This window comes from Podarcis erhardii (genome assembly GCF_964252035.2).
Source record: "Podarcis erhardii genome assembly, chromosome: 2".
NCBI classification, from domain to species: domain Eukaryota; kingdom Metazoa; phylum Chordata; class Lepidosauria; order Squamata; family Lacertidae; genus Podarcis; species Podarcis erhardii.
This window is the reverse complement of record NC_138498.1, coordinates 32,845,433-32,859,862: the sequence shown is the minus strand read 5'-3', so window position 1 is coordinate 32,859,862 and position 14,430 is coordinate 32,845,433. Positions and strand designations below refer to the sequence as shown.

The 14,430-nt window shown below is 44.4% G+C and overlaps 2 protein-coding genes across 5 annotated transcripts in view; both read right to left on the bottom strand.

The window, feature by feature from the left end:
• MBTD1 (mbt domain containing 1) overlaps positions 1–6,099 on the bottom strand; it is a 121,364-nt gene extending 115,265 nt beyond the window's left edge. Inside the window, exon 1 of the mRNA XM_081850753.1 lies at positions 6,089–6,099. The gene's annotated coding sequence lies outside the window, so the exon portion shown is untranslated. The remainder of the gene's footprint in view (positions 1–6,088) is intronic.
• Positions 1–14,430, bottom strand: part of SLC16A3 (solute carrier family 16 member 3) — a 28,990-nt gene that overhangs the window by 11,262 nt on the left and 3,298 nt on the right. Inside the window, exon 1 of one of the 4 annotated variants that reach the window (XM_081850832.1) lies at positions 7,562–7,756. The exons of 1 other annotated variant lie outside the window; for it this stretch is intronic. The gene's annotated coding sequence lies outside the window, so the exon portion shown is untranslated. Of the gene's footprint in view, positions 1–6,743; positions 7,124–7,390; positions 7,510–7,561; positions 7,757–14,430 lie in introns of those variants that run through there. 2 more of the 4 variants (XM_081850833.1, XM_081850831.1) reach the window with 2 other exon arrangements.

Sequence of the window (14,430 nt, the reverse complement as noted above, 5' to 3'; positions counted from 1 at the left end):
CAAATGCTTTTCCTTCATCATCTCTGCTGGAGAAGATTCGGTTACAACAAATACACAGGCTGTCTTGAGCTGCATAAAGTTAGAACATGAAACCGGCATGAAACCAACACTCCGATTATAAATGGCACGATCCGAAGAATGAGGCGACATGTTCCATGTGCCCAGGGAGACTTTGGGCCTTGAACAGCAAAACAGTCACCTTTCCATAAAAAAAATGAAGGAATGCTGAAGATGCCCACATTTTGGTAAGTGTCATTATTGTACTGTAAGGCTTGCTGTTTTATTACTGCAACAAGAAGAGTGAAAATTCTTTTCCCCAGTATCATGCAGATCCTTACCCAATCTACAATGAAACCACATTTTCTGGCACTGATGTATGACTTCCTATACGTACTCCTAACATATATCCTCTGAGTCTCCGCTAGTGAACTTACAGTAAGGGTTATCTGAGGTCCCTCTCTTAACTGCCCAACAGAGTTTATGCTCTTGTCAATCAAATATCCATCAGCAAAATGTCTAAGTAGGCAGATGGGCTATTAAATCAATCGGTGTTTAACAGCAGTAGGGGGGAGGGGGGAGTTCTAGAAAAAAGGGTTGGATTTGAACCATCACTCATTATCACAAGAAGCTGAAAAAAGTACTAATAAGGGAACAAATGCCTAAGTCCACCATCTGAGTTATTGCTATAGTAAAGTGGGAGGGAGAAAAAGCAGTTTTCTCAGAAAGAAGCCCCTGGCTTTCTCACATGTACCGCCAGCCTGCCAATTAAATTGTTTGGCAATTCATCATGATATTGCTCCTGAACTGTAGCTGCAAAAACCAGTGCTACATAATGCTTTTATCAGGTTTTGTTTGTATATGCAAGAGTACCAGGTAATTTGCTTGCTATCTGGCATGGATGCACTTTCCAGGGACAGCAAATCTATATCTGAATCTAAATATATATTGGCTCCAGACAGCTTCACTAAAGATAAACAAAAGCACTCAGTACCCATAAGCCATCAGGTCTTGCTGCAGGAGACCTTTATGAAAATCCTCCCCCCTTCCTTTCAAAAACAGATCTGGTATTGGAGGAGATAAGCTATTCTGTCCCCATAGAAACTTGCATCCATCCATGCATACACCTACTCACAGCCAGATGCTCATTCTTCTCCTGCACCGTTCTGCCTGACAGCAACTCAGGCAGAAACCCAGCTAACAAACTTCCCTATGTACATAGCATATGAAGAAGACTTGGCATTCATCATCACATCAGTCATTCATTGGTGACAGGGTTCTCTCCATCCCCCATCCTGAGCCCTTTCTCACTTCCAAACTGCAGCCATCTGCCTGCCAAGCGAAATGACTTAAGGCAGTGGCTCCCAACCTCTTTGCCCACCCCCAGCCCCACAGATCACTACAAATTCGCTGTGGGCCTCAGCAGATCACTGAAAGATTTTTCTGTCTTTTGTGGTAATGGTGTTGTGCTTTGTTAGAGGCTGCTTTTACTTCCTACTCTGTATTACAATTTAAATTCTGTGGAATTTAAATTGTAATACAATAAAATACAACAAATAAAAGAAGCAACAAAAATGGAATTAATGAATGAATAATGTGGACACGCCATGGACCACCTGAATGAAACCCTTTGGGAACTCCTGACTTAAGGGATTTCCTTCAACTGGATATTTTGCCATCCTATCCTCCATCCCCAGGAGTAATCTTCATCCCTGAAAATCCTCTAGCCAGGATATTTCTGAAGTACGACGCTATCTGACTTCTAGCAATGCAGCAAGATGATGATCTCTGACCTGTATTCAACCACTGTGCATTGCTTTCTCTTGCACGCCTCTTCAGGTAAGCCAGCAGCTGATAGTTGGGTCATTGAGGGATAGTTGGGGTCATCTCCTGCTCTCCCCCTTCATCTACACTTCATGCTGTTTAAATCACTGGCTGTGAAAAGAAAGCACTGCCTTAGGGCTGCTTTAATGAATGCTTGGGAACATTTAAGGTAGTGGGATGTGCAACTGTCCTGTGTTTTGCAAGTGCTAACTGCAAAACGCATGTTACATCATCCATTTTGAAAGAGCTCCAGTGGTTTCTAACTTTTTGCCGGTGTGGAGTCTTAACCTTTCAGGCCATAATGGCCTGGACCCAGGATACATTAGGTATCACCTCATATATGCATAGACACACACACACACACACACACACACACACACACACACACACAGGTGCTTAGGGTCAGGAACGTATCTGGTACCTTCTATCCTATGGAACTTGCTATCTACTCAGTTTCCTCAGATTCATAACTTTTATGAAAACATTAAAAGCCAGATAATTTCAGAGGGATTTAGGATCAGAGTCGTTCACGACTGGACTTAATTGTCAGGGGTCCCTTTACCTTTACCTATTTGTTCTTTAGTGTTCTGCTTTTTTAATTGTACTGATAGTTGATTGTTCTGTTTTTCAATTTATTTAATTTTACATTAATTTATTGGGTGGGGGGTACCAGCTTTGCTCCTGAAAGTCAGGACATTTAGAGCTGGGCCTCCCCTAATTACCAGAGAGAGAGAGAGAGAACGAGAGAACGAACACACACACATGTGAGGTGATCCCTTGAGGGTCTGTTTTCAGCCAAAAGGGTACAATAAACATTTGAGAGATGGGGAAGCAGGAATGATCTGCTACAGTTGTGGGATTATAAATTTTCATTCCCTGCTCTTCTTTTATCTGTTATATCAGGCATGTCTATCCGGTCGATCGCGATCTACCGGTCAATCACGGGGCGTGCCTGGTCAATCCTGGTCTATCATGTGTTCCTGAGTGATGGCCCCCCAATAAAAAAAATAAAAAAGTTCAACACCGTAGGTGATTTCTCCCCCCCAAAATCTCAAGCAACTTTGTTGTTGTCTCCCCCAAAATAGCTCAGCAACGTTGCCTTCCCAAAAAAGCTCAACAACTTTGGTCAGTCCAATAGGTAGATCACTGCCAGTTTTTTTTATAGTGGGAGTAGATCGCAGTCTCTTGGGAATTGGAGATCCCTGTGTTATAGCAACCATCTTATCATTCAAAAACGTCCCTATTCCCCATCCTCCTTTGTTTCATCTTCAACTCAACTTCCAGGTTTTACCTTATAAAATATGGATGTTCCTCCTTTCCTTCAAATCAGCTCATTTTCTCCTTCCTCATCTTCCAGCTCATTTTCTCCTCTGCCTACAAATAAGGTACTGAGGTTGCAATACAGTATCCAATGCCATTGAATTGAATGGGGCTTCTGAGCAGACAGTCTAAGATTGTGCGACAAATGTCCTCTACAGGAATAAGAATTGGTGTAATGTGTAACCAGAAACTCTGGCCTTTACCAGAATTGTCTACCTATAAATCCCTGCCCATTTCCCCCTTCAAATCACGCAACACTAATTTTCTACTGTGCATATCCTTGCCAAGACAATTATATGAGAGTTCATTAATTTGTGTGAGTTGTCTCTCATTTAACACATTAAATGAAAATGAATTATGAACTCCCATGTGGATTTCAGCAGAACACTGATGCCATTTTCCAATTAAGGCTAAGCCTATTCCTAGGAGAGTTTAATTCAAGAAAACACATTTTTAAAAAGGAATGACACATGGGATTTGCTTTAATCCAGAACGAAAGACATTCTCCTCCATTTTACTTTATTGTTCCCCATACAGATTCTGTCATGTCAAGTTGTTCTTTACCAGTGCCAAAAAAGAGACAATTCGCGATAAGCAATGGTGGCTCAAAATCTCACTGTAGAGGGGAACAGCTGTGTCCACTACCTGCCACCTCAAGAGCCACTACTTTAATCAACGAAAGCTTCAGGGGTTGTAAAATTCAGAAAAGCCACCCAGGATTTTCCCAAACCTCGGAGGTGGGGAGCATATTTCTGGTGCCTGGAGATATAGAAACATCTTAACACAAGTGAGTGTAACATATGAATGGAAAAGCTGACTTCTGGTTTTTCCTCATTCATCCATTATATTTTGGTGGCCAGAATGTTGCTGCTGCACAGTACAATTAAAAAGCAAAGGGGGGGAAATCTATTTAGAGATCTAAGTCTTAATGTATTCCCCAGACTATGCAGCTCCTTCAACAAGTCTGGCTTTTTGTTTTGTTTTGTTGTATTTTGCTTTTGGGTCCAGTACAACTCTTACAACCTATGCATGCTTAATTAAAATCCCAGCCATTATCATGGGACATGCTTCCAAGGAAGTGTGCACATATTGAGAATATTAAGGACAATAAGAAGAGCCCTGCTGGATCCGGCCAATGACCCATATAGCCTAGCACCTTGTTCTCACAATGGCCAACCAGTTGAGCAGCACATTAGTATCACACAAAGAGTGATCCGCAGTCTCTGATAATCAGAGGGGTACCACATCCAGTACTGGAAGCAATACACAAAACCATCATGACTTGTAGCTCCTGGCAGCCTTATCCTATGAGGAAAATCTCTGTGCAGATTGTGCTGAGCAGGGGGTTTTAATTCCACTTTTATTGCACACACATCCCCAGGGTGTTCAGGTACTGCACATGCATTGTTTTTTTTCTCCCCGTTGTCTCTGTAAACAGGAGCAGGGACTGCCCCAAGGTCATGCAATGAGCTTTATGGTTGAGCAGAGATTTTAAACCTGCATCTGCCTGACCAATTTCAGCACTCCATCTCATAACGCCACCGCTGACTCTCCTGTATGTACTGCAGAGCTGTGGTGTTATTACGCAATAAAGCACGGCCATTTCAAAGCAAGCAGAGTTATGTAATGTTTGTGCTCTCTGCACAGTGACCAGCATGCTACTGGCACTGAAAGAATCTTCCAATAGAAAGAACAGGAGGGTTCTTTTAAAAGCATATTAATTCTAGTCTACTAGGTAAGAAAGAGTTACAGGTGCTGTACATTGACACTGAATGAGAGGGACTGGATTAATGTTTTAAAAAAAATCCTTCCAGTAGCACCTTAGAGACCAACTACGTTTGTTACTGGTATGAGCTTTCATGTGCATACACACTTCCAACACGGCTACCTACCTGTAATGTACTAAGCATTAGCCTTGGCTGGAGGTTGTTTAATTGGACCTCATTTTTAAAGCAACTAGAATTTTATCTCCTCTATAACATCATATAGGGGACATCAGTGCCCACTTTGCACATGACCTTCAAAATTCCCAAAGGCCAGTCCTGCATGCAGGGCTAGAGTCAGGGCTTGCTTACAGCGAAGCTCTACTAGCAGCTATTGTGGATGTCAGGACTATGTGCCTGTGAAGACATACAGGGATTATATACCCCTGAAATGGTTGCCCTCATCCACTTGCAAATAGGGAGCTGGATTTGGGTCAAAAATGGGATTTCTAGGGTGGCTGGAGCACCTCTCATTTTAGAAAAGAATCACCGCTTTCCTTTAAGGACTTGCCACTACACTGTGGTAAGTCCTTAAAGGCAAGCGGTGCTTCACAGTCCCACAGGATAGGAGGTAGACAACTTACCAAAGGCTTCACTGTGCCATTTAAATAACCACGTCTTAAGATACCTTAAACACCAACAAATATAGTGTGGCATAAAATATGTTGCTGTACTGTTATTCTACCTGTATTTTTCTTGATTGTCTGTTTCATACCTAACTTTGTTTTGTTTAGATAAAACCGTTAAAATAAAATTTCGTGGACTAGTACAACTCACTTCATCTGATGCGTTAAGTGCTCTCAGTTGCCATACGGATAAACACACACACACACACAGGCACGTCGGGAAAACTTACACACCAAAGACCAAGCAGTGCAAGGGGTAAAGTCTGCATTTTTTTAATGCAAAGCTGCAAAGGCAGGAGTGCGGCATCTGGTAGCGGGAACCTCTTAGGAGGATCACGGGGGATCCAGGAGAGCATCTGAGAGGGGGCGGAGGGGGCTCCGCTTGGAACGCGGTTCCAATGGGGCTTTGGCTCCACCCCGGAGCCTCCACGCCCAGACCACGAGGGCTGCCGGCACAGGCTGGCTAGAGCACTTGGGGACGTCTTCCCGCATGCAGACGTGCAGGACGTGACAGAGGGGCAGACCGGAAGTGCCGGCTGCAATTACCAAGAAATACACGCGCTCACCTCGTGGTTGAGCCGGGGAGAGAGAGAGAGAGCGCGGAGCACTTGCTCTAGTATAGTATTGCATTCCCTGCCGGGAAAGCGCGCGTAGCCTCAGCCATCTGTAGAAGGGGGAAAAAATCAACGCACACATTCTCCCTCCAAGCCGATTTTAAGATCGTTATCTCGATAGCGCAAAACCTGCTTCAGAACCAGCAAGCACGCACGCGGATGCAACGCTTGGCAATATCTAATTCGGGTCAAGTTATAATTAAACAACCAAACAAGAACAACTCTGTCCGATCATCAGCTATCTGCCGTTCCCAACCCCGGAGCCGTTAAGTAGTCACATAATAAGGCTTTTTAGAGGAGAAAAGTCGCGTGGGGGGCGGGGGACGACTCCTCTCCCTCATCAGAATCCAAGCACCATTGGCGATCTGCAGATCTGAAGGAAATCAAATTATTCTGTTACCCCCTCTGGCTGTTCAGAAAGTAAGGCGCCAGCCTCTGAAAGTTTAATGGCTTTGCAGCCAAGACGACCCACGCGCCTTTTTTAAATATCTGCTCTAGATGGCGTTTCCAACAAGAACACCGTCGTTATACATTTAAATGCTTTATAACCCTTATGATTCAATCCATTTATATGAAAGGAGGGAGAGAACTGAACTCACTGCTTTTAGGAGCCGAGCTCGATCTCTTAACTGGCTGAAGCAAATTCAGTGAGGACGCTTTTTAAATTCAGCCTCCCGGGCTCTTCAGTTTGGGTAGCGTAACGCGATGGATCAGATTGTCAGAATACAGAACATCCCCGAGCTCCATGGTCCATTCCACAGAATACATAGAAGGCGGCTTCCCAAACTGCCACCGGGCGTCTTATTTTTCAAACGTTGATCTGGCAACAGCGGTTGCCTAAGGTCATCTGCAGCCAACCCTACCTCGCCTTTACTTGTTGTTGCAACTGCACCGACTACGCGACCAATGGCTACTTTTAGAATATAATATTCCTCTTGGCGAGAGCTGCCCAGAAGGAGAGCGAGAGAGAGAGAGCACGTGCACAATAAAAGGCCGGAAACAAGCACATTACTGCCTTGTGAGACGTTTTCACAAGCTTCCCCCCACCACCACCCCTTTATTCCCCCAATTCTCCTTGCCTGCAATCTGAATATAAAACCTACACCTGCTGGAATATACACACAGTTTTTAAAAACAACAACAACAAATGCACGCCCTTTAGATCGCATATTAACATTTACAAGCAGCACTGTCCCTGTGTATTAAAAAAAGGATTCTTTCCAACGTTGGTTAAAAACACACAAACGCATATGCAGGCTGTACTCGTGACACCTCTCTCTGGGTTGATCATAGCCATCAGATTGTAGCACTTGGCAAAGAAGTCGCATGTACTGATGCAGCCAAATAGCTTCCCCTCAGTCCTCATTCACACCAGCGCATATTTACAAACCAACACGTAAATACAGGGTAACCTTACCAACTGAAAATGGAGGAAAAGCAGGCTCCAGAAGTGTGCTTCTGCTCCCCAGCCTGTTGCCTAGAAACAAAAGAAGGAACAAATGGGGATGGGATGTAGCATTCACTTCAGGTTGACTCAGTTGTGAGTTGTTCCTGAGGGCGTGCTTGACATCCTGCCTCTCACTATACATTGGACCCGTAAATCACATGAAACAGCTCAGGCCTATTGCTTTCTCTTAACTCAAGTGCTCTCCCCATGTAGGTAGGAACAAAAGAAGTTGTGGCTTGAGTATGCAAAGTAGTTTGTTCACCCTCCTCTTTCTTGCCTTTGCAGTACTATATCAGGAAGTAAAACTATAATGCCCTGTTGCTGTTTTGCATGGTTTGGGCCATTTTAATAAAATAAAGCAAATTCTTAATTACTTATTCCTACAATAGCAGTATCACCTGTGACTTTAACCTACATTGGCAATAAGATCCGTAGCTAGATAACATGACTTCTTTAAAAGAAAAGAATGAAGAGCACAGAGAAGACAACAAAGGAAGTGCTGTAATCCTTTTCGAAAGAACTTATTGAAAATCTTTCCATATTTCACTTAGACTTGTCAACAGGTTTCAATTATATCCTAGGTGATTATCCATTTTTTGTTCAAGTTTTTGTTCATGCTTATTCTGTGGCAGAATCCCAAAGGCCAATTTAATATCACAGACTGACCCTCTCTGTTCTTTGTTGATAAGAAGTTAAAACCAATATGATACCATTAGCTTATAATATAAATATAATAAATCTACACAAATCAATCACACTTGAAGTACAATTCTGGTCACCTCACTTGAAAAAGGATATTGTGGAGCTGAAAGATGTTCAGAAAAGGGCAAACAAAATCATCACGGAGTTGGAGCAACTCCTCTATGAAGCTGTTTAGAGAAAACTATATATGAGGAGATATGATAGCAGTGTGTAAATTATGCATGGTGTTCTGGTGTGCCATCTGGAGTGGGGCGAGGGTCCCCCCCCATGAATTTTCAAGGAGGAGGCGTGCTTCCATCACATGGCCCCAGCTCCCTCAATTGCAGGGGCAAGGTGGCATGTCTGATGGTGCTGAAAACGTGGATAAGGAAAAGTTATCATGGACCTCTCATAACTCTTGAACAGCGGTCAGCAAACTTTTCCAGCAGGGGGCCAGTCCACTGTCCCTCAGACCTTGTGGGGGGCCAGACTATATTTTGAAAAGGAAAAGGGGAAAAAATGAACAAATTCCTATGCCCCACAAATAACCCAGAGATGCATTTTAAATAAAAGTACACATTCTACTCACATAAAAAGACCAGGCAAGCCCCATAAATAACCCAGAGATGCATTTTAAATAAAAGGACACATTCTATTCATGTAAAAACATGCTGATTCCCAGACTGTCCGCAGGCCAGATTTAGAAGGCAATTGGGCCGGATCCGGCCCCCGGGCCTTAGTTTGCCTACCCATGCCTCTTGAACATGTGGGTAGCTGATGGTGCTGAATATTGGAAGATTCAAGATAGACCAAAGAAAGCCCTTCTTCACACAATGCACAGTTAAACTATGGAATTTGCTCACACAAGAGGCAGTGATGGTCGCCAACTTGGAAGGCTTTAAAGATTAGACCAATTCAAAAAGCAGACAAACGAACCATGACGACTATGTTCCAGCTCCACAGTCAGAGGCAGCATGCCTCCATATGCCAGTGGATGGGAAACTGCAGGTGGGGGGTGGGGGGGAGTGCTGTTCTGATCAGGTTCTGCTTGCAAGCTTTTCATGGGCATCTGCCTGAGCAGGCCACTGTGAGAACAGGATGCTGGGTTAGATAAGCCATTGGCCTGATCCAGCAGGCTCATTTTATGTCCGTAAGTATAGAGCTACTCAATAATAAAAACAGAAGAAACAACATTAAGGGAGAAGGCAAATATTAACTTATTTAGGGGCCACATCACTGAGGCTAGTGTAGACTTATTCCGATTGTTTTCTTTTTATAAGATCAGATGTAATCTTCCACAAATGAGCATCGTGGCATCGTGGGGACGGGCTTCCTAATCTGCTCCCCACTAGCCTTTTTGTTGTTAAAAAATCCTCTCAAGTTGTTTTATGAGCTGCAGGGGGAATGATACAGGAGGCAAGTTTGGGAAGGTTCTAAGCAACAACAAAAAACCACAACCCTACTCAAATGGAAAAGGGTTATCAAGTACAGGTACTTGTCTCTACAACAACTTAAGAGGTTTGCTAAGGGCAAAATACTACGTGACACCATTCAGGAAGTCAGGCCGCTGTTTGTTTCATATATTAACTTTCAGAACCCAGACACGCCCACAATCACACTCACAAATGTCCTTCTGGAGACACTCCCTAGCCTAAACTGCATATTTACCACGTATAAAATAAAACATTAGTTTGTACATTGAAGGTGACTCCTGCATGCAATGAAGTGTTAAAGAATGGCTAGCACAAAGTGGCTATATGTAACACTGATGGTTATATGTTTGTGTGTTTCTTTAGGGTTGTTATATTGGGTGTTCTGTTTGTGCTTAATAGGAAAAATCCAATTTGTTCAGGACTGCAGACTTAATTTCCCAAATGAGAAGTGGTCACTGCATGCTAAACTAAGGAACAGAGTATTTATTTACCTTATTTTCAAAAGCTGGAGAATGCCAGAGGCGGGACATAGTTAATCTTCCAATGAAATAGCCCACGGCTTTCAGCTACAGCCCATCACCACTCAGTAGAGAATGGTGTCCCACTGCCAGTGTCAAAATACAATTCTGACTACCAGTCTAGTCAGCATTTGTTCATGGAATAGAGGAAGATACTATCTTGTCCTTAGTCTCAGGTAACAAAAGATGTGGCTTCCTTGCTGCTATACTTCTGCTATGAACCCAAGGTGGAGAACCTGTGGCCTTCTGGATGCGGTTGACTAAAACTCTCTTTGCTTACCTAGTGTGGGTTTTAGTATTATTTTGCATATTTAAATCAATATTGCATGGCTTTATTGGGTTTTTAAAAATTCTTTTGTGAATTACTCCATGTGACACATTGTCTAGTGTTTTCTGAAACTTATGCTTTAAATGCGGTCTCTCTTTTTTACGAATAAGTAAAAAAGAATCACCCCTAGCCAACATGACCAATAGTTAGGGATGAGGGGAGCTGCAGTTCGACAACATATGGTTGGCCACAGGTGAGGTTTCCCACTTCTGAGGTAGACATTTCATCACTTAACTTGGTTATTTTTTTGGGGGGGGGTGTCCCGTTGTCAGACTTTTATAGTAATCAAGGTGTCTGGAAATATATGTGTACCAATTTCCCCCCTTTTTTGTTGTTGTTTATGGGATATCCCAGTTATGGGATAACTGTGCCCTGGGGTTGAATAAAACCTGTGGAAGGGTGAATGGATACATAGTTTTCACCTTTTAGTGTACAAAATGCGTTGCAAGTCTTTTCTGGGTGATGTCTGCCAGCTTCTACAATGGAAATATGCTTGCACAATGGGACTTCTGGTTTCTCTCTGCCAGCTTCCCCCAAAATCTGCTCTGTAGGGTCCCCCAACCCCAGATTATGCAGGTTCAGGGAGGAGGAGATAAAGGAGAAGCTCTGTTGCCCACTGTTGCTACGCTGGATTCACAAAAAGGACCATAGCATATGCTAGGATGAAACACAGTAACTCCTGCTCACCATGCTGAGGAGGAATTCAAACTGAGGGCTCACATGTCCAAGCCCATTATAATAACACTGGTCTCTCCCCTATAACTTGATGCTATCTGCTACTCTGTCTGACATTCACTTGACCACAGCACCAGCGGCGTAGCGTGGGTTGTCAGCACCCGGGGCAAGGCAAGTAATTTGCGCCCCCTAACCCCTAACCTGCTGCCGCTGCCAGCTTCTTCTTGCTGCTGCCTGGGCTGGGGTATTTATGGTAAGGTAGCCACGGCGGCGGGGGGGGGTCCGTGTCAGGTGATCTGAGGCGAGTTGCCGCTGGCGCTGCTGCCCAAACGACGCCGCTTGCCCGGAGGAGGAGGAGGGCAGAGAGGTGAGGAAAATGCAACATGGCCCAGCAGCTGCAGCAGCAGCGGCAGGGCTGTGAGGAGGGGCTGCCTGGCGCGCCCTCCGCGGCCCTGACACGCGGGGACTGCGGTGAGCGCTGAGAGCCGCTGCCTGCCGGACGTCTTCAGCCCGGACGCGTGCACAGCTCGTCGGTTCCGCGAGACATGGGACTCTGCTACAGCCTGCGCCCGAGGCTCTTCGGCGACTCCGGAGGCGGCGAGCGCGCCCCCCCAGATGTTGCGCCCGGTGCGGCCAGGCCCCCCTGCACCCCCCACGCTACGCTACTGCACAGCACTGCTAATTTGTGAGCTTCACTTCCTGATTAGCAAAGTCGACTTTAACTACAACGTTTCCACAATTAATTCTAATTCAAACTGAAATCTGTGTAGAGAGGGGAAAAAGACATTTGGTCCATCTCCCACAGAGGCATTATTTGGCGGCTTTGTATTCTGAGGCCAGAGCCTGGTCCACCTCTGCAGGGACATCACTTCACAGATGTCAAAAGAAACCTTTGTCTCTGCCACTGGTGACCTTTGTTATTTACCAGAGGTTAATCCTCCCCTGCTCCACTTCCATCCTCTTTCAACATCCCCCTTCTCTTGAAGCAAACATGTGGTTCTTCTGCCATCCCCCGCCCTGCAATCTGCCCTTTTGGTCCTGTTTGATAACAGGTTCCATCAACCTACTACTCAAATCTCCTCAGTTGCTTCCTTCTCTTTCGCTTACTATTCACAGCATATCCTCAGGCTTTTACTGAGTGATATTTACAAACACACACACACACACACACACACATATATATATATATGAAATTTTCTCCGTGCTGAAAAGCAATCCACACACAGAATCTCAATCAAAATGTTATATTTATGAGGGTGCTAAAAGGGAATGACTTAACAAAATGTCCCAGTGGCTTCCTGGCTTAGCTAAGATTCATGCTAAAGAGGTATGGGTTTCATCAGCAGGTGGGTTAGGGAGGCAGACTGGGAACCCTGTGTACACTGCATTGTGTTCCAAGATGGAGGAAAGGTGGAGTGCAATGTACTAATCAATACAATGCAGAAATATTTTTTTGTTAATTTAAATATTGATAATGGAGTATGCCACAAGCAGAAAGAGAAGACAACCAAAGCACTGTGTGGAAAGAGATTGTGGGGGAAGGAATATGTGTAGCTAGATCAATTCAGGTGTTTCAAGCAACAAGTACACTGTCACATGGTGCAGAACCTCAGATGCTTCCAGAAGAGTAAGCAATTACTAGGAGGGTGGGGAAATAGAGATTCCTCCATATCTCAACATGAATTAGTTAGACCTTGGAAGGCCAGTTGGTAGACCACCCATTCCAGATCTAGACCTGCAGCGCATGAAACTGGAGAGTCATTCCCAGTGTCTGATTCTCCTCTGCCTCCTCCCCAACTCTGAAATTCCTTGTCCTGGAAACTTGCCAAAGCCCAGCTGTAGGAATCATTTTAAGATTCCCCCGCCTTCCAAAAAATTACTTTGTGTGTGATTGATTCACTGCAATTAGAGGGGGAGTTGCAGTTAGCAACATTTTTTTAACCTGCCCCAAACCCTTGGAATGAGGTGGGATGTACATGGAATAAACTGAATTATTAAATAATTAAACAATGAATCATTAGTTCAGCCTCATCCCAAGGAGATCACTTCTGCAATTAAAAGGTGGGTTTGAAATGTCCCATGGCACCTTTTGTTTTATCACATTGGTATAGGTAAAGGTAAAGGGACCCCTGACCGTTAGGTCCAGTCACGGACAACTCTGGGGTTACGGTGCTCATCTTGCTTTACTGGCCGAGGGAGCTGGCGTTTGTCCACAGATAGCTTCCAGGTCATGTGGCCAGCATGACAAATCCACTTCTGGCGAACCAGAGCAGCGCACGGAAATGCCGTTTACCTACCTACCGGAGCAGTACCTATTTATCTACTTGCACTTTTGACGTGCTTTCCAACTGCTAGGTTGCCAGGAGCAGGGACCGAGCAACGGGAGCTCACCCCGTCATGGGGATTCGAACCACCAACCTTCTGATCAGCAAGCCCTAGGCTCTGTGGTTTAGACCACAGCGCCACCTGTGTCCCATCACATTGGTATAGTATAGTGAAATAAATTAATGACATATATTTACAAACTGTATATCCTGATAGTGTCAACAAATGAAATAAATGCACATAAACACATGTTCTGGACCACTAAACCACCTGCAATGTAAAGAATGGGGCTTGTGTGGCAAGGAAGGCAGCTAGGCTCCCTGGGCAGATCATCACTGCCACCACCCCAACACCCATCAAGACTTCTCAGCTCTTAACTTGAGTATGAAATGCAAAGCCCCTTCATGACCACCCAGCCCAAAAGGCTTTTTATTATTATTATTAAAGCAATTTAGCACTTCATTCAACTGCTCTCCTTTCTTTCATGAGAAAGAGGAAGAGAAACCAATCATTGCAATGACTAAAAAACATTCTAATTGTTATTTTTTTAAAAAACAACACCCCGTACCATCTGGTATGGGGTGTGTTTTATACTATATGCAGATGATGCTTAACTACCAGGATTGCAAATCTCAAAATTCAGCCTGGAACCGAAAACCAGGCAGTGTCCTCCTTGCTGGCTTCATGCATAATTGCCTGCAGGCTTTTCTGCTCCGGTGGACTCATTGGGGGTGGGGGGAGGCTGTTTCCTAGCAGTTGAGTGCACAGATCCATCAGATAGGCCAGAAAGCCATTATTCGCGTTACTAGCTTTGCACTTTTTTCATTGAAAGCATCCAAAAAAAGGAAGCTGCTGTTTGCTACTGTGTGGGAGTCATCG